Source organism: Rhodnius prolixus, unplaced genomic scaffold (assembly GCF_049639745.1).
Source record: "Rhodnius prolixus isolate KJV_2025 unplaced genomic scaffold, Rpr scaffold_3, whole genome shotgun sequence".
Lineage (NCBI taxonomy): Eukaryota > Metazoa > Arthropoda > Insecta > Hemiptera > Reduviidae > Rhodnius > Rhodnius prolixus.
Genome location: NW_027411603.1, coordinates 19,465,020 through 19,487,571, shown reverse-complemented (window position 1 = coordinate 19,487,571; position 22,552 = coordinate 19,465,020). Strand labels below are relative to the sequence as shown.

The window sequence follows — 22,552 nt, the reverse complement described above, 5'->3', positions numbered from 1 at the left end:
TATACATGTGTACATTCCCTTTTCTTTGAAGTGATAATTTCATCACATTCAGGTTCGTTAATTAGCTGTACAAAAACATCCTCTTGATGTTCAGAGAAGTAATATAATAAGAATTGCTAATTTTTACGAAGTTTATGAATATTTAAAAGTATATAAGACACGCAATTACATGAAAATGCTTCAATTATTTGCTTATCTAGGAACTCCTAGCAATACTTCTCCATGTCTATTAAATATTTATTTACAAAAATGGAATTCTTGGTTTGTGTAAATTAAGAGGAATTTTTGTGTTGGACAAGATTGATACTATAATAGTTCACTTGCTCACCGCAAGGTTGCATTCTTAAAAACCTTATTATTAATGGTGTAAGACAGTGTCATCATTTGATTCTGAGTGATAAGAAATTGAAATTATTTGATGATCCTCTGAGTGCTTCTCTGTTCTAATCCTATCAGAGTTATGATTGAGTTGGTGTTGGAAATCCTTGTTCACTGGAATTTGGAACAGAAGATGATGCAGATATCTGTAAAGCGTAAATATTCATGTAAATACTAAAATATATATACATTTTTGCTGCTTCTGTGCCTCGAATTGCGGTCTCTACCCTGATTTGTTAAGTTAAGATGAGCTGTACGATCATTGCTGGCTAATATTATACGTCCATTAAAATCCTGTGGGAATAATCCGATAATACAATTTATTACTGGGAATAATACCCTTTCGCGATAGACTACAGCTTTGTTATTGTCATATAACTGTATTTAAGTTAGCTATTTTTGTTGGCTTTTTTTTTTTTTTTTTTTTTTTTTTTTTTTTTTTTTTTTTTTTTTTTTTTTTTGGCGCATCAACAGCTGAGGTTATTAGCGCTCGGAGCTTTTTCCAGTGCACTGCCGGCCTCCGGACAGTGTTCTCTCGTTACAGACAACACTGTCCATCACCGAGCGAGTAAGAAGCTCCTAGGAAGAGAAAATCTAAGGGTCAGCTGCTGGATTCGAACCCGGGACCTCCGCGTGGGAGTCCAGTATGCTAACCTCTTAGCTAATCCCTTCCCTCGTTCGACTATTGTGAAATAATATGGCTGACTATCGGTATTGTCTGAAAAAATAACTCTAATTTACTTGTTCCCAACGTTTTCTCGAGAGAGAGACAGAGAGAGAGAGAGAGAGAGAGAGAGAAAACAAAAAATTAGCTTCCTTGTCATCCAAATCTATTTGAAATTAAAGAAAGCTCAGAAGAAAATAAGGTATAATATCTAAAAGATCATCATTTTACTTCTTTTTCAACAATTCCTAAGTTTTTTAAACCTCGTTTCAGAGTGTTACTGTTTTTTTTTCTATTTGTATTAAAATGTGAGCGATTGTCTAGGATTACATCTATAGTCTTAGGGACGGACGCTGTTTATACAATCAGCGATTCCGGATAATTGCTTGAGTCAATCCTTGAGAAGTAATTACATATTATTCTATCTGAATAGGATGTTATTATAAAATTTAAAATTAACATTTTCAACGAGATAATAAAATTTTTTGCAACACAGAATAAAATTATTTATGCCTTTAACATGGTTATTACATGTTTTTTTTCTAATTGTTTAAATTGTAGCGCGGAATAAATTATTAAAGAGAAATACTCTTGAAGCTGCAATCAAACGCTGAATATAAATTAGTGTGCCCAAACTGGGCAAACGAAATATGGTTGATTGTTGTTTGTACTCATAAAACTTTTTTGTACCCACATATTTTTCCAATTTTTTTTTTTTTTTTTTTTATTGTTTGCTATTAGAAGCACCTGGTGTAACCGAGTTTGCTGGCCTAGTTAGTGGGACTTATGTTGCACTTTGGTTTTCAATTTAGATTTTACTTCTTTTTTTTTCTTTTTTTAAAATTAATCCACAGACATTCGGAAAACATCTATTGTGAAAGGTTCGTGACTCGTTTACTTTACTTCGCTTAGTAAATCTGTAATTAATTAGACTTCCCTTAATCTTTGATATTTTTGTATTTTTTTTTGACCATGAAAGTTGGTTTTACAAAACTAGGAGAATGGACTTTAATGTTACCTTGATAGATCTCATTCTGTATTAGTTATTTTAAGTTGAGCTTGCCTCACATATCTTGTCTCAATTTCATAGAGTTCCTAGGGTTTATTAAATTAAATTATATGCTAACTGTATTCATAAGAGCTGAATATTTTAAATATATATTTTTGCCATTTATTTATTTAATAGAGGGTCCTATTCTACTGCTCTGACATACCTAAACCTTCGCTAGCGGTTCTAGTCACAAATGTAAAGAATCCCTCTGAAACTGTGGTCAAAATTTTCTTCTTTCAAAAGGTTCTTTGGAATGAAGACCACTATCTATTTAAAATTAACATTCACGAATGCAATTGAATCATTGGAAGCACATAGTTACACGGATGCTAAAAATCTTCACGATCATATAGTCACCAGAAATACACTTATTGCACTGAACAAGGCTCTTTTATAACCTAATTCAACATTCGCCAGCTCCACGGTTTAATGGGGAACACATTAATACCCAGAGAACTGGACATTTAAGGCCATTCACACTCACAAGACCAAACTAAAAGATCAACTTCTTTTTCACCCTTTAAACACACTGCTATCCACATCTTTTTTTATCTCGTCACATCAACTAGAACAGGGGTTGGCCAAGTTTTCTGTAAATAAGATCTAATTTTTTTCTTACAAGTGTGTCGCGATCGACTTGTTGTCATAGGCGTAGTCTAAGGGGGAAGAAGGGGTGTAAAATGCATACTTATGTTTATACACTGTGTTTCAGTATAAGGTGCATTCCAGCGAGGTATGGGTAGATAAGTAAAATATATTATTTTTTAAATCACTTATTAAGTTTTCGAGATATAGGCTCATGATGAAAATAAATTTCCAGACCCAACTTTTGATAGCAGCATTCCGTACATGCGGTACCTAAAATATTCAATTTTCCGACACTATTTCAAGATAGATTTTTACTAACTTAAAATGCAATTTAATTTTTTTATCAACTGCAATGTATATAATTTTTATTATTATATTTTTGTTGCGAATAGTATAACTTACATCTGTATTGGTCTTAGAACTGTGCATTAGAAATCTTAAATATCTCCTTTTTACCCCTATTATTGGTGACTTTGGTGTCCTTAAATATTGCAGCCTAACATCATGAATCAGCGATGATCATGCAATACTCTTATTGTCTAGTGTCTATGGTACTAACTCATCATGTAGCATTTATAGAATTGATTCGATGTAAAAATGCAGAATTCAAAGAAACAAAACACTCGCGTTATTGTGGATTGAAACATGCATTTTTAAAGTATTCCAATCACCAGAAGCTTTACTTGTTGTAAGCTAATCTTTCACTAATCAGAAAAACAACAACATCGTTTTACTGCACGTGACTTGATTCTGGTATGAATGGCTTAGATAGTGTACCTGATGTAAGAGACTATATAGTTAATTACAACTTAATGAAGCTTCCCGACGCTTTAATCATCTTTCCCATTTCATGTAACCAACAAACTTGGCTCTTTTCTTTTCAGACTCAATTTAGTACCAGTGGTAGATGGGTTGATAACCATCCTACTTATTCATTCATCTTTCTTTATTAAATCCTCCATCTTTCTAGAAGCTTGTTCTATTAAGACAAAAATCTTAAACTTGGTACAAATGCCTGTTTCATGTCTTGTTAATACATTTTAAAAACTGTTTTCTTGCTTACTAATAACCAGATGTTTTTTTTTTAAATTTTTTAAACAAAGAATACCATTAAGAACTTGATTAATTTCAACACGGTAATGACGGAGTACTTAGAAAGTTTTTAAAAGGAAATGGTGCTTTAAAAAGTAAAACATGTAACAATAATTTTTCCAACATGCTTCAGATAAGGGAAAATAAAATTTTTATATTTCCTTTTTTTTCTTTCACACTTGTCTCGTACATTTTACTGCGTGACCCCGATGGTGTTTCCTACCACACCCTGAGTATCATGAAGTGTGGGCCCAAAACTGTCACTCTGTTTTTCCGGTGTTTCTTCTTCCGGAAACGTACTATTTCTGACCAACCTAGCATCAAAGCAATAGCTACCGCCCCATTAATCGCCACTGCATCCACAACATTCTACAAAGTTTTTGTTTCAGTTTGTTTCAAATTAAAATCGCTTCTAGCGTCAATTAGATGGAGAAAATTTTGTTAATTGAGTAAGAGATAAATATAAATAAACTTCAATTTTTGAGATGTGCTTTTTCGCCTTCCTTTTATACAGAACACTGACCTAGAATAAAACAAATTTTTATTTATATTCAAGTGTTAATTCTAGAATTTGAATGGAGTTTTTAATGCGTGGAATTAATAGTTGAAAGGCGAGTGTCTAAAATTCAATATCTGTTTTAGTCACTCAGTTTTGTTGTAATCGATGTCGAAAAATATGAAATTCTAGTGCCAAAGTATGAATTTTGGAACCTGATTCTTGTTCAGTCGACTAGTGTGATCAAAATGCTTTGGTTTATCGTTCTTTACATAATATCTTGATTTAATCATTTCTTATTTTGTTGAGTTCGATGATTGATTCTTAGTTTTATAACAATAACTTCGGCACATCTCTGGCACTCAATTCAATTATCAGATACGACTTTAACCAACTAGATTTTACTAATATTAAGTCTGTTATTGCAGTTACTCAAATCAAAGCTTCCAAAAAATTGTTTAAAAAATATGTATACCCATAGCTGTTTGGGCCAGCGAGTTCTCGCTGTCCAATATGTATAGGCAATTCATTATTTCTAATAACTCATGCCTTGCAATACGTAGCTTCTCTTTTAATATGAAGCATCCATATCCTGTTGTTGGCATTTCGTTCAACATTTGGTTCATGATAATGTTGAATGTGTATAATAATGGTTCCATTAACTCCCTAAAATCAGCCAATCACTTTTTGCTTCTCAAATTGCAGGATATTCATCCAATTGGCTCCGGAAATTCAACCCAATCTTCCTGAAACCATTCCTAGGTCATCTAATTTTAATTTTAGGCGCTCAAGAAAGTGATTTTATTATGAGATTTAACTAAAACAATTTATAAACCGATAATTGCCATCGGAAACTGATTGCAATGGCTACTCCAGAGCTATTTACATTTTCCCAGATCTTAAGATCTATGACTCTTCAAAGTTGCAAACTGTTTTCTTTCAGTTAAGCAATTTACGAGACGATAAGTATTGCTCTGTTCTTTCGTCGAAATTCGTGTGACTCAAAAAGCTTACTACCAATTCAAGATTAAAGTGTGAGAACTATTTTACTAATTGCTAAAGATGATCTGTTTTATGGGCCGAATCGTTTCGACGAATGGTACATAACTAATATAAATATAAATTTATGGGAAAATAAAATAGTTTTTATGTTTATATATCCACAAACTTTGAAGATATTAGTCAGAAGAGTGTCATGGAAATTTAAAATTGTATCAAGATTAGTCTGTTGAGGAATGATAAATAATTTTTACTAATAGTTGTGGGATATTACAGAAAAAATAAACGAATATTTATATTTTAACTCCCTCTACACTAGTGATTAAAATTGCATATTGCAATTATCTTGCAAACTCAATTGCATAATTACCAAAATAGTTCAAGCTATCTCTTGCAACTTGAGGATTTTATGCGTCACACCACCTCCTTTTTAAAGCAATCATTTTAATTTAAGGGATTCGACCGGGTTTTCTAGAAAAAAAAAAAAAAAAAACGTACGCCATTGAATGTTGTGCAAAGTAACAGCCAATCAAATTACAAACTATTCTAAAAATAACTAACCAACCAGAAAAAAAAAAAATTCTGACATTTAATGAAGAACTTTGGCTCGTCAATTTCACTGACATATCGCCCAATAAATTTGATGTGTAGTCAAATTGAGAAAATATTATTTATTTGCGTTTCATGGTTCCGCTATTGGACAGAAGAGCGAATGACCGTGTCATATCTCATGTCCGGTTTCCAGACTTTGTCCGTAATTTATCAGTTATAAATAACAAGCCAATTCTAACTGAGAGGGTTTTGCCACCAGTGAATGCGAACAGGGTACATTTATCACCGCCAACATTATATATGTACAAATGTACTGGATTACAGTTTTATTTATACACTTACCGGAGATGATGTTTGACTACTGTTTCAATATTATTATTTTGTCAATTTCTCTTATCTCTTACTAGAGGAAGTGTTGCAATCGTGGGTATTTTAAATTTTGAGTTTTCATTTGAAATACTGATACAAATCTAAAATACTCTAGGTTTTTTTCAAATTGGTTTTTCTTTAGGTTAGTAATCAGAAACGGAAATAGGCAGAAAGCTCCAACTTGATGTTTGATTTAAGGAAAGGATCCCAAGTTAGGTTAGATTAACCACCGAAAGTTGTGCGGAGTTGCCGCTGATAGTGGCTGTGAGCTAGTCTAGAAATGAAAGGAAGTAAAACGCTCAAGAAATTTATGAAGCTCACTGGATTAGATTCCAAATTTATTTTCTGTTTTCAATTCTTCAGCTTTCTTAAATCTTAGTGATAAAATTATTTTTGGAAGTTATTGTCGTCTGGTTAGCTACAAAGTTGGAGTTCCAGGGTTTGTTAATTCTTGCTTTTTCACTTAAAGTGACATCATAAAATCTAGTTACAATAACTAGTACAGTGGTACCTCGGTTCTCGACCAAAATTCGTTCCAGAAGTGCGGTCGAGAACCAATTTGGCCGAGAACCGAAACAATTTATCCCATAAGAAATAATGTAAAACTAGTTTATTTCGTTTCTAAACCCCAGAAATATGCCGTTTTGCTGGCCTAATTTTTAAATTTTATGTAAAAACATATTATGCATTTCATATTTGGTATAATTATTTCTTTTTTAAGTTCAATAGTTCTTCTCGCAGCTTTTCTCTTACCTGTATCTTTACTATCACTGCTGGCTTTCTTTAGTCCGTGATGTCTAAGGGTTAAAATAAGTGTAATGTAAAGGTAAACACTAAGCGTGAATCTTCCTCCGCTCGCAGATTGACTCGTAATGATGCTGCGGGCGAGGCACGCCGGGCTGTACTAACGTCATTCTTGTTCAAATACCGATTTGTTCGAAAGACAAGTCTTTCGAAAACCGAGGTAACACTGTATTTCAAGATTAATGTGAAACAATGAATATTAAAGTCACTTTGTTATGCTTTCTTCTGAAGCTCCTATTAAGGTCCTTATCACCCCTTAAATAATTTAAAATATTAAATAAGTAACCAAAATTCAAATTTTGAGGAAAATTGGCTGACTAGAAGAGCATTTCACTGAATAATTTTTTTGTAGTTCGCAGCGATCTTTTAAAAAAAAATAGCCATTTTAAATTTAATATTTTTATTATTTAATAATATTGAATTCTGCTGCTTTTAAGCAGAAATTTTAGATTTTAAAACAGAAAAAAATTATACTGCGATAAGAGCAAATCGTATATGTGTGTTTACACCAATATTTTGAAATTCTTGTGTCTGTCTACAATGGTATAATGTTATTCTTTCTCTTATTTACTTAATCTGGTACTAATATCAAAAATCAAGTGATTAAAAGAATAGTATACCAAATGGAATATTACTGACAGTAACGGTTTATAAAATGATGAACAAATTTAATATGTAGCTCCGGCTGTATGCTTCAGGTTTCTTCATTGCTAAATTTGTTCTCCATTTCGCACAAAGGTGGGGGTGAAACTGAAATAGAGATAGAATCTATTAGGAAGAAGAGGGGATCTGCTTACTTCAATTTGTAAACCAAATTAGTAAACGGTTTGTTCTGAGGAATGGGAAAAGGCTAGTATTAAAATATGTAAATTCCTAGTTAAATTCGTTTTGCCTTTATGAAAATATAATCTTGTTCAGTACCGGCCAAATCCTAAAATGACAAAGAATTATGGAGTGACGATTAAAGAATAAATCCCCATTAATTTTTATTGGTCATTTGATAACGCGTAAATCTCGTTATTAAAAATTTAAGCCGAACTAATTTTATTATTAATTCTGCTTGCGAAGGAAAATAATTTGTTATTTAAAGAAAAATTGTATGGTTAATAAGATTTTGTAATCCTCTTAGACTCAGTTTTTAACCTCCTAAATAAGAATGGTTGCCAGAATAATAATTTCATCAATTAATGAATCTGAGAAATTTAAAGTCTTTAGGCTCCGGCCATGACACCTAGTTTGGATAGTTGGACATAAAGCCATCTAAAAAGGTTTCATCTTGTGTTAGTAGAAACCTTAACCATTTTTAGCTCCTTCCCCAATACATCAGTTTTAATCCAATTAATATATCTATACAGGGTGTCCCAAGCTATATGGATAAAGACTTTTTCTCGGAAACTAAGATAGCTAGGAAAAAACTAAAAATACGTGTTTTTTTGTTAGGAATCCAAATTTAATTTGTAAATTTTTTTCGGTGCTTCCAGAAGCGAGATACAGGCACCAACTTCATTTTTTCAAATGGGGAGTTGAGGTTTTTATTTAAGAAATAGATTCCTCTATTTTTTTTAAGAAAAATTTACTTGGACGGTTTTTTACTGTGAGCGATATGTTACAAGTTATGAATGAAAACATGGTTCTTATAAGAAATTTCAAAATGATAATATTATAACGGTTTTTTAATTGAATAAGAAGAAAAGAACTATTTTATTATAAATTTTACTCCTCATTAATATTACAGATCATGCTCGAAATGGCCTCCACCATTAGAGATGCATAGACATGCTCTTTCCTGCCAATTGCCCCTTACTGCCAAAGAAATAGATTCGAATTTAACCGAGTTACAGGCATCTATTATTCTCTGCTTTAGTTTCTATTATTTTCTATCTTAATGCCTATAATTCTCCTTGTCGATACGGCGGGCAATTCAGTGGCCACCTCTCTCACCGGATTTGACACCTATGGACTATTTCCTTTGGGGATACCTGAAAAACAAGGTGATTATTCATAACTTTTTTCTTTCTTTCCTTATTTCTGCTTTTCGAAAAGCATTTTTAAATCTATGTGTATCAGAATCAAGCAGGGATTGCATCTCTAGATGAACTAAAGCACAGAATGTAATAGATGCCTGTAACTCGGTTAAAGCCGAATCTATTTCTTTGGCAGTAAGGGACAATTGGCAGGAAAGAGCATGTCTATGCATCTCTAATGGTGGAGGCCATTTCGAGCATGATCTGTAATATTACAAAAATTTATAAATTAAATTTGGATTTCTAACAAAAACCTAAAGGGACACGTATTTTTTAGTTTTTTCTCTAGCTATCTTAGTTTCCGAGAAAAAGTCTTTATCCATATAGCTTGGGACACCCTGTTTTAATATGAATCAGATTTAAATAATACCTATCTGTATACTAGACGTTTATAATATCTATCTTTGTGGAAATGAATAAACTTGGTTAAAACGATGTAACCAGTCTGTCTAGTGCTAATATGTAGCCAAGCCGTCTATTCAGCTGTATCAAAACAGATTATTCAATGTACTTAGCTAAATAATCGTGTAAGCCCATTCTATTGCTTACCGTTTTGTGTTTACATTAAACATAGGGTTTGCGTTTCATTAAACAGCGTTATTAAGTGTACATATTTTACAAATTCATTTTAGTATTAATCAAGTCAAATCTGTAAATTATTTGTTTATAAATTTTTTAAAATAAATTTGGAGTGTTTTAGATTACAAAAGAATAATTTATTGTATCGTTTACAAAATTGTTGCTTTAAATTATATAATTTGAACAATTTCCGTTCGAAATAATGCAGACGTTTGCAAAATTTTCTAGTTGGCAAAATTAAAAATATATACAGGGTGACCAGAGTTATATGCTCCACCCACTTTTTTTTTAAACGGCGGGAAATTTCGAAAAAATAAAAAACACGTATTTAATCATTTTTAGTTTAGTTTATTTTCAGTGATTGACCCATTTTTTAAACCCCAATATCTCGAAATACAGTTACCAACTTTTTTTTTTAAATGGAACGTTATATTTTTTTACATATTTTTATAGTACTTGATTACCTAAAGAAAAAAAAAAAAACATTTTTTGAAATCGGTTAGGTTTTTCAAAAGTTATGGTAATTCAAAATATGAAAAAAAAAATTCACTTTATTGTCAAAATTACGTTAATTTTTTTTAAAGAATTTGTTCAAACTGGGCACAATCAACGGATAGACAAGCCAAAACTCTGGACTCCCACGCTTTGCATGTAGCAGCACTTACGGTGGCAAAGTCCAAGATCTAGGCAGGCTAGAATTATTCGACGTTCAGGTTGTTTTTTCTACAAACGTTTGGTGTGGAGTTTTAGGAAATCAACTAATCGGCCCATACTTCTACAGAGAGAACTTAACTGGTGCAAAGTATCTTAACTTTTTTTAAGAGACATTTTGCCAGTTCTGCTTGAAGATGTTCCTCTACAACGTCGGCTAGATATGTATTTTCACCAAGATGGTTGCCCAGTACATAATGCGAGTGTGGTTCGAGGTTACCTGGACAGAAATTTCCATGAAAAGTGCTTAGGAACTCATTGTCCGATCCAATGGCCACCTCGATCTTCGGACTTAACCCCGATGGACTATTTGTTGTGAGGATATCTAAAAAATAAAGTATACTGTACAGTAATCTTAATTCCGTGGCTTCATTCGAAGATCTGGAACGTCGAATAACTCTAGCCTGCCTAGATCTTGACTTTACCACTATAAGTGCTGCTACATAATATACACACAATATTACATATAACAACATAAAAGGGGGGAAAACCCATTTTACTCTCGATTAACAATCTCTGAAACTTTTCTGGAAACCTTATACTAGTCTGGGATTAATCTTCTGGATTAGCCGCTGGATCGAATTACATTAAGGAGGGTGGATTTTGTAAGAACTTCTGGCAACGAGATCGCAGTTGTTTACTAGAATCTGCCCACTTGGTGCTCTCATATTGTGGTAGTAAGTGGAAGAATTGAAAATAATTGTTTATTCAAAATAAACTGTAAATAAATAAAATGTTTCGGCGATACACTTAACAAGTAAACCAAAATGTCGATTGAGGAAAACTGGTTTAAATAAGACTAGTTAGAAGATCCCATGCAAATTGGTATTTAAATTTAATCTAATTTTATTCACTGTGGATTAATTGGCGAAAGGTTACTGTTCAGGTGGCCAATAAGAAAGAGTTTTTTTTTTTAATTTTTTATAGTGCCGAGTTTTAGTTCACGCTGATTTTACGTCTAATTTCCGATCAAGTTTCTTGGAGGAGGCGACTAGCTAACAGTTTTCTCTTTTAATGTACACATCCAAGGATTTCTCTGAGATCCGTATTTATCGTTCCCAGAGCATCCTAGCTTTCCGGGCCACACCACTAAAAGCTCCGCCAACATAATGCATATTAATAGATTATTAAAATTGCCTAGAAATTTCAAAAAATGAAGAAAATAGGAGCACCTAAATTGCCACATTATTGACTAGATTTTTGTTTCCATTAAAGAGAATTTAAGTGAAATTTCCTAAATGTTTCATCTGAGGGACAATCATTAGACTATAAACTAATGAAATATGTGATAGTGGCATTGAAATATAGAAAATTGTTAGTTGCGGAGTTTAATTATAATTAAAATTATAAGTTTTCGTATAATTAAAATAAAGAGTGGAATGTAATAATCTCTGAATCCAATAATTTTTGAATTATCACAGAAGTATGTAGATTAATCAAACTAACAGACAACAAAGTATTAAAGGTTAAAGTTGTGTTGCCCAGTTCAATTAGTATATTATGTGTGGTGTGTTCATTTTGTTTGCTATTGTTCTATAATCTGGTTTGTTTCATTTTGTTTGCTATTGTTCTATAATCTGGTTTGTTTCATTCTGTTTGCTATTGTTCTATAATCTGGTTTGTTTCATTTTGTTTGCTATTGTTCTATAATCTGGTTTGTTTCATTTTGTTTGCTTTTGTTCTATAATCTGGTTTGTTTCATTTTGTTTTAATTTCAAGATTGCTCGGATTAACTTAGTTTCTGTGCCAGGAAATATGTTAATATTAATGGGGACCACATTAGTTCAAATTAGTATTACTTGAATTGTTGAACATCTCGACAGACGGCCATAAGGCTATTGTCTACGATGTAAAAAAATAATATACAAAAACAAAGTTCGTTTTATTTTGTAATTTTTGTAAATGTATTTTGTGCTACTACTGTATTTTTATTTATAATATACATCATTATTCATTCATTAGACTATAAAATCGATTTTCGTTTATATTCAAGTACTATTAGGCATATTTAATTAGACTCAATGCTGTTCTCGGTAGTGTAACGAAAAAGAGGTATTTTAATTGTGAAAAAGACCGCAGAAGTTCCTCGAAAAATGTTCATGTAAATCTTGCTCTAAATTTGTAGGGAGACAATTTCTATTCAACTATCAACTAGTTGTTGATGTACTATTGTCAACATAAAATTCATTTTAGTTGAATGGCATAGGTTTTCTGATAAGTAAAAATGATTTTCTTTAATTAATAGAACCGAATTGCATTTAGAAATGATTGTCGTTCTTGGAGCTATAAAAAAAAAAAAAAAAACTCTGTGGCAGGTGCGAGGGTTTCTTGGTGTGAAGTTTCGCACCGCCAGTTCGCTATTATCTCTTTCGGCTATGATCAAAGAGTGGAGGATAATAATGTTATTATTAAATTAGATTAAGCGAACATTATAAACGGTGGTAAATCATGAAACGCTAACAGTCGGCTAATATTTTCTTTTGAGTGACTCCAATCTTTTTTGATTTTTTTTTTTAACTTCTGATGGCGCATAGTTGAACCTTATTATCGCAACATCGATTGGAGCGTAAATGAATTTTGATGAGTCAGATACAGAACCATCGATAACAATGGTAGGAAAGAATTATGGGACTAATTAATCAAACTCCCTTAACTTCCTTTAAAGCAAATTTGCTGTATTTGATGTGTTTCCATGCTGTGTTTTTCTGCCACTATCCATACAGCTTCAATGCCATAATTTTATGCTTCATATCTCTTGAATCAGGTTCTTGTTCAATATTAATAAATACGATTAATTTTTCAAATGAAATGATTGTTTCTCCATTTTTTTGAAACCATCTAGTTAGTTACAAATCCAGATGGTTGTTCCTTTTCTCATTAAAGTAAGCAATACGGACCTAAAAGTGCCATGGTTTTAACTGTAGATTAGTGATGTAATTTGAAGCCTTTCTACGTGATCCAGCTGAAGCGAACCGTGGTCTTCAGCAAGAGTATGTCTTTCTCTACTAGTATAATTCCGTCCCACACCGTCTTTCTATTCAGCATTCATCGCTTTATGGATCTTCATCTAGTTTGCTCGACCTCGGTTTCCCTCATTTTAAGTTCTATTTTTATTTTTAATTTCTTATGTCTTCTTATCCTACTTATGTCTTCTCCGCTGTTCTTCTGGCAATAGAGCATATTAGTGTTTTCAAATTCTCAATAAACATTCGTCTCATTTGTTGGAGTCCCATTTAATCAGTCTTTTTCAGTCCGGAAGGGCTACCGATGATATAGTTATAAGAATCTTAAAAAAAATCGTTGCTGGTCATGTAGAAACATGTCATTACTATTGCTCGTGGAAAGAAATTGTCTATTTCTTATTGCTTTAATGGCCGTAATGTTAAGCATCTTGTCAAATCTTTGAAATTAAATTTCTATTTCACTAAACAAATATCTGAAATTAGCACTGCAGAAAGCCTTTCACCATGCTCGAAGACTACCCAAACGTAGCATGGCATCTTGAATTAAGCTTATTTTAAATTGCCGTTAACCTCTTCAAACAAGATAGATTAGAAGGCATTTCCTATTAAAATTAGTGCATTTTCCTTGTCTATAATGTCAGCGCCAATGTTGAAATTTTTCGAAAGAAGTAATTCTTTTTGTACATCGATATGAAAAAGGGCTGTAGTATATGTGTATTAAATAACTATATCATATTATTAAATAAAAGCGAGGCTGTTTTTAACCTGTGAACACTATTTTTTATATGAAAATAAAGATTAAAAAACGATGAAAATATCATGCAGTCTCGATGATTAGTACGTTTTTCCCAAAATATTTAAGTTGCCATTGTTAAAGCGATGAGTTAACTTACAAATACTATCAGTTGAGAATATTAAAAGTTTACAAGGCGCCAATTACAATGCTGGAATTATGTGTTTTAACATTCTCATTATTTTTAAACTTCTGTAGAATATAATATATTTTTTTTTTTTTTGTTTTCTTTTTTTGGCATTGGCTTCCGCCATACAGCCAGCATCGTCTAGGTGCTTATCACTAGAATATCAATCACTCTCCATTCTTACTTATAAATACATTCGCTTCACACATTCATCATTCTACTATATACCGCTATTTACATAAACTACTGCTAATGGATGGAGCAGCACTCTGTGCTCCTGCCATCCTTCTCGCTTAACCAAAATTAAAATCACGTAATCCTTCTCTAAGCATTTTGTTCCATTCATTCTAATTCGGCTATAGCTTCTAAATACATTCATATTTCATTGCTAGCTCTGCTATCGACTTAAGCACATAACTGTTGGTGGAGAATATAATGTCTTCGTAGCGAAATGGTGCATCTAAATACCTGTATATATCGTCAAACATTCGTTTCCTTTCTACCACATAACGTGGACATATCATTATTACATGTTTGAAATCTTCCTCCTCATTGCAATCTACGCAAAGAGGAGAGGACCTTTTGTTGATCCTGTGTAGATACGATCCGCACACCGCGTGGTTCGCTCTCAGCCTGCTTATTGTCGTAACAACCCATTTATTAGTGACAGTTCCCTTAAACCATGGTTGTCTAGGTAACTGATCTGCCATAGTTTTATAGAATCTACCTTTATCACCATTATTGTAATCTGTCTGCCATTTTTGTAGTGCTGCTTTTGCAATTATACCCTTGATATCGGTGTGTGGTAATTTATAATTAGCCATTTCCCCACTATTGGTGGCTTCCTTTGCAAGTGTATCAACAATTTCATTCTCTTTTATACCACAATGACCTCTTACCCACAAAAAATTAATGCAGACTCCCTTCTCTTTAAAGATGGCAATAGTTTCTACAATCTCTGCGATAATGTGATTCATTCCTGCAGACTGGTTGTGTATATGTGATAATTTACACAACGCACTCTGGCTGTCACTAATAATGGTATATTTTTTCTCCGACAACGAATAAATATATTTTAAAGCCGTTAAAATAGCAATTAGCTCCGCTGTATAGATGGACGCCTCATCTTCTAATTTAATTATCGTAAAATAGTTCCGAACCGGATCATACACAGCACTTCCGACTTTATTATTGATTTTTACCCATCTGTAAATAAACGATATGAGCCCGGATAATGGGAAGAAATGTAATCTTCGAAGGCCGCAGTTCTCATCTTTTCCGGTACCTTTATCAAGTCGAAGGAAGTGTTAACACTTAATTCGCTCAATAAATGTTCGTATTTTAAGTTGTACACATCTAACTTATTATTCGAATATACCTTATCTCTAAAGGTAGAGATTCTAATAAAACTTTCTGTGTAAATGGGGCCTTTCTTTTTTGTCCTTATATATATCCATCCATAGAAGATATCCATATAATATCTTCTAAAGGTCTCTAGAATATATGTACATATTTTTTTTGATTCGCTCATAAAATTTGAAATCTCTTTGTTGTATTGTTTTCATATTATATTGTTTAGGCACCTTTTTGTACCTATTCTGATTTCGGAGTATGACATGTTTTACTGTGACTAGAATAACGCAATCAATAATTGGTCAATTGAGTTTTAGTTAAAAGTTCTAGTTAAGTTAAGGCCTATAGAGTTTGTCATCACTGATTGGATGTTGCAAGTTAAATTTAACTGACATGACATATTTAATAGGAAAAAAATTCAATTAAAAAACAAAAAAAATCTCTTTACATTATTTAAATAAATTTACTGAGGCATGAGAGAATGTCAACTTTTAGTTTTAGAAAAATAAATGTGAAAATCACTTTTTTCAATAGAAACCGCGATTTTTAAATTCACAAAATAAAATAACAATACTTTTTTTTTTCTTTTTTCTTTTTTTTAGAAATTTGTATACAAATATAGATTTTCTGTAAATTTTTAATAAGTAAAGTAATCGCCTATTTTTTCTGGCGGGGCTTAACGTCCAACTACCGATTAGGTATCGTGGACGGAGGCGCTAACAAACATACTCGTACTTTACTGTAAATTTCTATTTATTAACCATTAAATAAAATCCAAGGCCTAAGACCAGTTATCGAACCCAGTACCACAATGGTACTGGTATATTAGGTCTTTGCAGGTCTCGCCTCTAACCGCTCGGCAACCGTGGCGCCTTGTAAACTTTTAATAATATTTTCATGGAATGCATTATTACATTCATTTCAAGGTGTACTTTTGAATGAAAGCAAGGTATGCCTCACTCTAGATTGCTACTGCAGTGCAGTTTGGGCATACCACCTTATTTTAATAAAATAGATTAACTAGAAAAAGCATTTAGCTCACATATTTATTGAAGCACTGCCTTTCGGATTGGTGCTTTGCATCAGGCGCAACTTTCGCAAAGAATTGTTAAGGTACGTCATAACCGTACAAAGACAGACCTCAGCTTAAGATGTTTATGGATAAGATAAGATTCTAACAAGGCGGCCCTTAAGGCCTACGCCACTGCGTGCGACCCCTTTGGATCCATTGTGGCTCCCCTACTCTAGAGCTCGCCCTGCAGACCCGTCCGTTTAATCAGACACTTAATTCTGGAAAGCAACTCTTGGGCAAAGCTCACAGGCCTTGGTTTTTCCTCCCCTAGAAGTAACATCCTTAGCCAGACAAGCCCCTCAAACTGACACAACACGTGCAGTGCCGTTTCCTCCTCTTCCTGTCAGAGCCTACAAAGGCTATCATCTGCCAGGTCCATGCGATGCAAGTGTATTCTGAGCTTGCAGTGGCCGGTTAATAGGTCTACAATTATCCTTATAGCCCCACGACCTTGACGGATTAATTCTGCAGTCCGTTGTGAACGCCTTCGCCTGTCTCCTCCCTGTGGTGGCAAGCCACCACTCATGTTTATGGATATACGAAGAATTCCCACCTTATATAAAAATATTGCTTTACTCTTTCATACTAATCAAGTAATGGTAACTCAGAGTAGAAATAAGTGAATAACTCATTTGTTACATAAAATACAACTTTAAGAAGTCCAACTTTTTAAAAGGAAAAGTTTTAGCTAAGGTTACAAGCATATAGGTAAGATCAGGTTGGGAAAATGTTATGTTAGTCTCACAACTTGAAACATGTGAATTAACGTAAACAAACTTTAGTTAGATCAGTATTTTACCTACAACCGCTTCTTCTTACAAACGCAATTTATAGTTAACTAAAATTTTTATGCTTATACTAAACAAAAACTAGCCTTTATTGGAGAGGGAAGAGCAAGCAAGTTTGTTAAGTTCTGATCTATTCATTTAGATTGCACTGAAAATAGTCCGCTAAACATTTTTTGTCTCATTAGGTCATCTAAGTAACCAATTTTTACTTATTATCATGAAAATGGTTTTTAGGTAATTGAAAGTGAAGGGTGTGAATTTGGTAGTTCGATGTAAAGCATACCAATACTTTTGTTAATAGAAGGTTTTGATCGGTGAGTTGTGAAGGAGAATTAGTGGTTTTGCCCTTAACTTGATGTGCAATGTGCTAGATTCTCCAAGGCATAAGGTGCGACTGAAAATAGGGCACCAAGTACAATCTCAGCTGATTGGATTTTAGAAGTCCACGCAACCAGAACAAAAAAAAATCCTTGACAAGATTGACCTTACTTGAAAGAAAATGTGACTTAAAAAGTATTATTAAACTAAGGCCCAATGAGCCCTTTCCAGCTCATTCTCAATTCTTTCCCTTGGGAAGGAGACCCGATCCCAGATTACGTCTATGTTAATTATTAAACTTCTGTGCTCCAGTGAACTGGATAATCAACTTCACAAGGCAAATTCTACATCTAATTATCTTTGAATGACTGAACATTTGCCATTGATCGACTTTGTTTTTCTCTTTTAAAGCTCATATATATATATATATATATTTGCTGTTGTGATAAATATCATTAATTAACAGAGAACCGATTGGATGAATGGTTTAAAAAGTGACATAGCTCCTTATTGCCTCCGGACAGTGTTCTCTCGTTACAGACAACACTGTGAGCTGTAAGAAGCTCCTAAAAAGAGAAAATCTAAGGGTCAGCAGCTGGATTCGAACCCGGGACCTCCGCGTGGGAGTCCAGTATGCTAACCTCATAGCTAATCCCTTCCCTTATTATTATTATTATTATTATTATTATTACGTATTATTCAAGTCAGAAAACTCTACTGTCAGTTCCGGACGTCTATACTCTTCTTTTTTTTGCATTCTTTTCTTTCTGGAATGAAATGAAAAAGTGGCACTAAAATATATGTCAATACATTCATCAATATTTAAAGTACAAACAGCGAAAATTGTGTTCCACTCACAAATTTCGCTAAAAAAAACAAAAAAACAGTCAATTTTTATTGGGACCATTTCTATGATTTCAACCAATCAGATGTGTATTACAGATTCGCTCAGTATTTCCAATAATTATCTAACGCTAATGTTTGGATATTCCTACCAAATTTAAACCAAAATTTATAACAGAAGTATTGAAGAACATTTAATTGTAAATATTTTACCTCTAAAATAACTTTTAAATTTTTATAAATTTGCGACTGCAACGATTGTTGCAACAAGCAAATGTGATGTTATGTAATGTCTTGAATGAAGATTAGAGAAGGCACCCTGTGGCGACACTCCATTAACGTGAACAGATCATTATGAGGAGAGTAGGTCGCGGGGCCATCTTCTCTTCAATCTCCTTGGTGGATTACCTGGTATTGTGGAAGAAGATAAGTGTCCAATTAACTTATTAAAATGCATAAAATGATTTTTATCAAGGCAAGTACTATAAAGTATAGCGGTAAACTTTATCAGCGAAATAAATAATTTCCTTCTTCCAATCATTTCACTGTTTGCATGATCCAATTAAATACCATTCGTTCAATAATATTTCTTCGGTAATTTCCAGTAGTTTACTAACTCTGCAGTTGTTTTCTTTAAATAAACGCAATCGTGCTCTTCGTTTATTCGTGCAGTTATTATGGAAACAAGGCGGTCGTTTAATCTACTCAAAATTACAAAAAATTATCCGCACTCGTGGCATTCCTTCAAAAAGTTGTTCGAATGCGTAGGATTTTAAATTACAGGTATGCTCTTAGTGGGATATACAAAAATGAAGTCCTTGGTCATAACTTAATATAATTTTTTTTTTATTATTATTATTAATTATTTTCCCCTTCTACATGCTTTTTATCTAGAAAGTAATAAAATAGTTACAATGAGAGTATCTGGTATCCATTGTTTAACGAAAATCTTTTTTAAATCAAAGCACAATATGGTATTATTTCATTTGTAAAGAAAAAGAGGTTCGTAATTGAGTGGAGTAAACAATGGAAGTGCCGTAAAGCAATTAAAGTTAGACTTCTTCTTCATTACCGGAAAGAAATTATCTGGTTGGTTCTTGTTATAGGAAGTAAAAGAGAAATCAGAGGGGTATACTGGTGAAGTCGAAGGCAGGAAGCAGCAAGTATAATACCCTGACACCCTTTTCTGTCCTTACAATCCTAGTTCTATTTGACAATAATGACCAATGGCCACGTGAGATAGCATTCACAATCCTCTGGCAGTGGAGGCGGTACGGTCGCCTTTAACTAAATTGTGTTCTCTTTATTTTTCTTTAAACTATATTCTCTAGATTACGTCTTTTATTTTTTCTTTATTTCATTTCATCTTTATTTACTTAAAAAAAACATTATAGTTTATCTTCAGTTTTATATTTCTGTTTAATCAGTACAGAATTTTAACTTTTCGCGTTTATTTTACCGTACAATCCTAATGTAATTTAATATTTAGAAGGGTAAACAACAGTATAAACACATTAATTTAACTAATTTGCTGTCAGTTACTGTAAACATCTCCAAAAGGGTTTAGTGAAATCAGTGTTACTCTTCATTGAAGAGAGGAGAAATAATTTAAAGCCACTTAAAGAGATAAATTTAACACATGTAGCTGGCATTAAAAGCGAAATAATGCCCATTTTTTTCAGGACTACTAAATTAGGTATCGTAGACAGAGGCGATTTGCGAACTTACTTCATTACATATTCCTCATATTTACTATTAAAGAAAATCCAAGGCCTAGACCCGAATTTGAACCCAGTACCACAATAAAAATTACTTTTTGCTGGTCTCGCCTCTAACCGCTCGGCTACATTGGCATCTTTTAGAAAAGTTTATTTCTCTTAAAAAAAAAACACATAATTTTGTATCTGAATGTTTGGTGGTGGCTATCGCCCATGACCGCATAATTTGGTTGTTATACACGTAAAGCCCACCTGCAAATAAAGGAATTTTGACTTTTAGATAATTTTAATTGAGCACCAATCGCAAACTAAATATTAACCACCTTATATTTGCTTTTACTATTAGCTGTATGGGAATTATCGTGTTAAATTAAAGGTTTATGCAGGAAACGAATGTTTTACAACCTCATAAGATCTTTAAAAGTATTTTAAATTTGCTCTGTATGTCCATTTGTTTGGAATATTAATACTTTATCCTCTGAAAGTCTTGATTGTCACAACTCGCTACTTCAGAATATACAGCTTTAAAAATCAAAAGTCCTCTAGGATGAATTCTTTGACAAAATATCAGCTCAGGAAGAGAGAGAAGATTGGATATTATAGTGGATAGTAATTTTCTTCTTATTTATGTTACCGTAAGCACTAATTTGTTCGAATAATAAAAATGAACCTGCTCCGGCGCATTAAAATCACAGTCACGAATATTATTTATTATCTATCTTCGCTATACATATCTCTTACTGCTTAACTCTTCGCGGCTCCTAGTCAATGAATTAGCTTTATAGGGCCCTCAATGAAACCGGACTATACTTTATTTTAACTTTAATTTCTTTCGCAAGTAATACAACGGATGTGTCGCTCAGCATTAAGACTGTGATGAGGTCACAGAAACAGCCTTGCCAGTAGAGGTAGTTAAAAGTATGCAGCTAATTGATTGATTAGTGACCCGTCACTAGCTCACATCTTACATTTGCACATATCGTATATCCGTTCTCACTAATGGATTACCCATAAGCCCATGACGGGTTACTAGTTTTGCTCAAATCTGGTAGATCTGGCTTTTGTTAGGCCTATTCTTTTTCAACCTAAATCAACTTCTCAGAAAAATGCTTTCTCAATGTTTAATAATCTGCATTTGCTCCTGTTATTAATTTGCTTTGACCCTTATGGGTAACGTAATAACGTAATAACGCTTATTATTAAGCGTTAAAAACTAAAATGATCCTCTTAAAAATAAAACAAAAAAGTACAGAAGCTGCTAAAATTATTTCTTATTTCCAAAATACAAATAATATTTTTCCATAATTTCCTTTTTCATCTTTAGAAAAGAAGATAAATAAGAAAAAAAATCTAATAAAGATAAACGAAGTCAACTTCTTGGTTTTTAGAGCTCTTAAAGAGGCCAGCAGTCAATCTTCTTTCTTCCCCCTTCTTGATGTTTTTGTTTGCTGTCTTGAAAGTTTATGAGAATCATTTAATTTCTAGAAAAGTCTTTTGATGTTCTTCGATTAAAGTCAAACAAACTTGAAGTCCTTTCTTGTGAATTAACTTAAATCTTAGTTGAGATTAAGTATAATATAGATAAGTTCACCGTATAAAATGCCAAGTATCTAGTCGGAAAAAGTTAGTTAATGCCTCTATAAAGCTGTCTTTATAAAATAAGAATTTATAGCATTGTAGTAAAACATCATGAAGTGCATGGTATTACATTATGCTAATGCGCCATTTGTCCATTGCAACTTATGAAAGTAATGTATAGTGATCGCCTGTTTTTTCAGGCAGACCCTATTTTTTCTTTTTTGGTCTAAATACCAATTAAGTGTTGATGATGGGAATGGAAGCACATACTTTACTATTAACATTTTTCTGACAAATATGTAGGAGCTAAACGCGGGATTCTGACTAGGGATTTCCCACTTACAAATCCATGTTTTTAAAGTGGCAAGTACTTGAGAGTTTGCTATGGATTTTGATCGACAGACTGCCTTTTCTGTGATTAAAAATCTGTGCAAAAAGCAATTGTTAAATTCAATTTTGTGAGATGTTTATTTCTCTTATTTTACTGTGTTTTTTTTTTTCTAAAACGTAGCTGACGTAGCCATTTTGTCACTGGCAGTAGTTCGGGAGAGGACTCAATAAGGCTAGGCCGGTAGTATGTCTCGAAATCTTTCGCTTAAGCGACAATCAGCCCACATTCTTGTATAGTGCATTTTCCGCAGACTCAATAGGCGAGCACCACCTCTGCTGCATTCAAGGAGTTAGCAGGGGTG

The 22,552-nt window shown here is 33.0% G+C and overlaps 1 protein-coding gene across 22 annotated transcripts in view; it reads left to right on the top strand.

Annotated features, from left to right (window-relative positions):
* Positions 1-22,552, top strand: part of LOC141452377 (neuroligin-4, X-linked-like) — a 673,353-nt gene that overhangs the window by 475,347 nt on the left and 175,454 nt on the right. The window contains exon 1 of one of the 22 annotated variants that reach the window (XM_074124457.1): positions 343-545. The exons of the other annotated variants lie outside the window; for them this stretch is intronic. The gene's annotated coding sequence lies outside the window, so the exon portion shown is untranslated. Of the gene's footprint in view, positions 1-342; positions 546-22,552 lie in introns of those variants that run through there. 22 annotated transcript variants of the gene reach the window in all.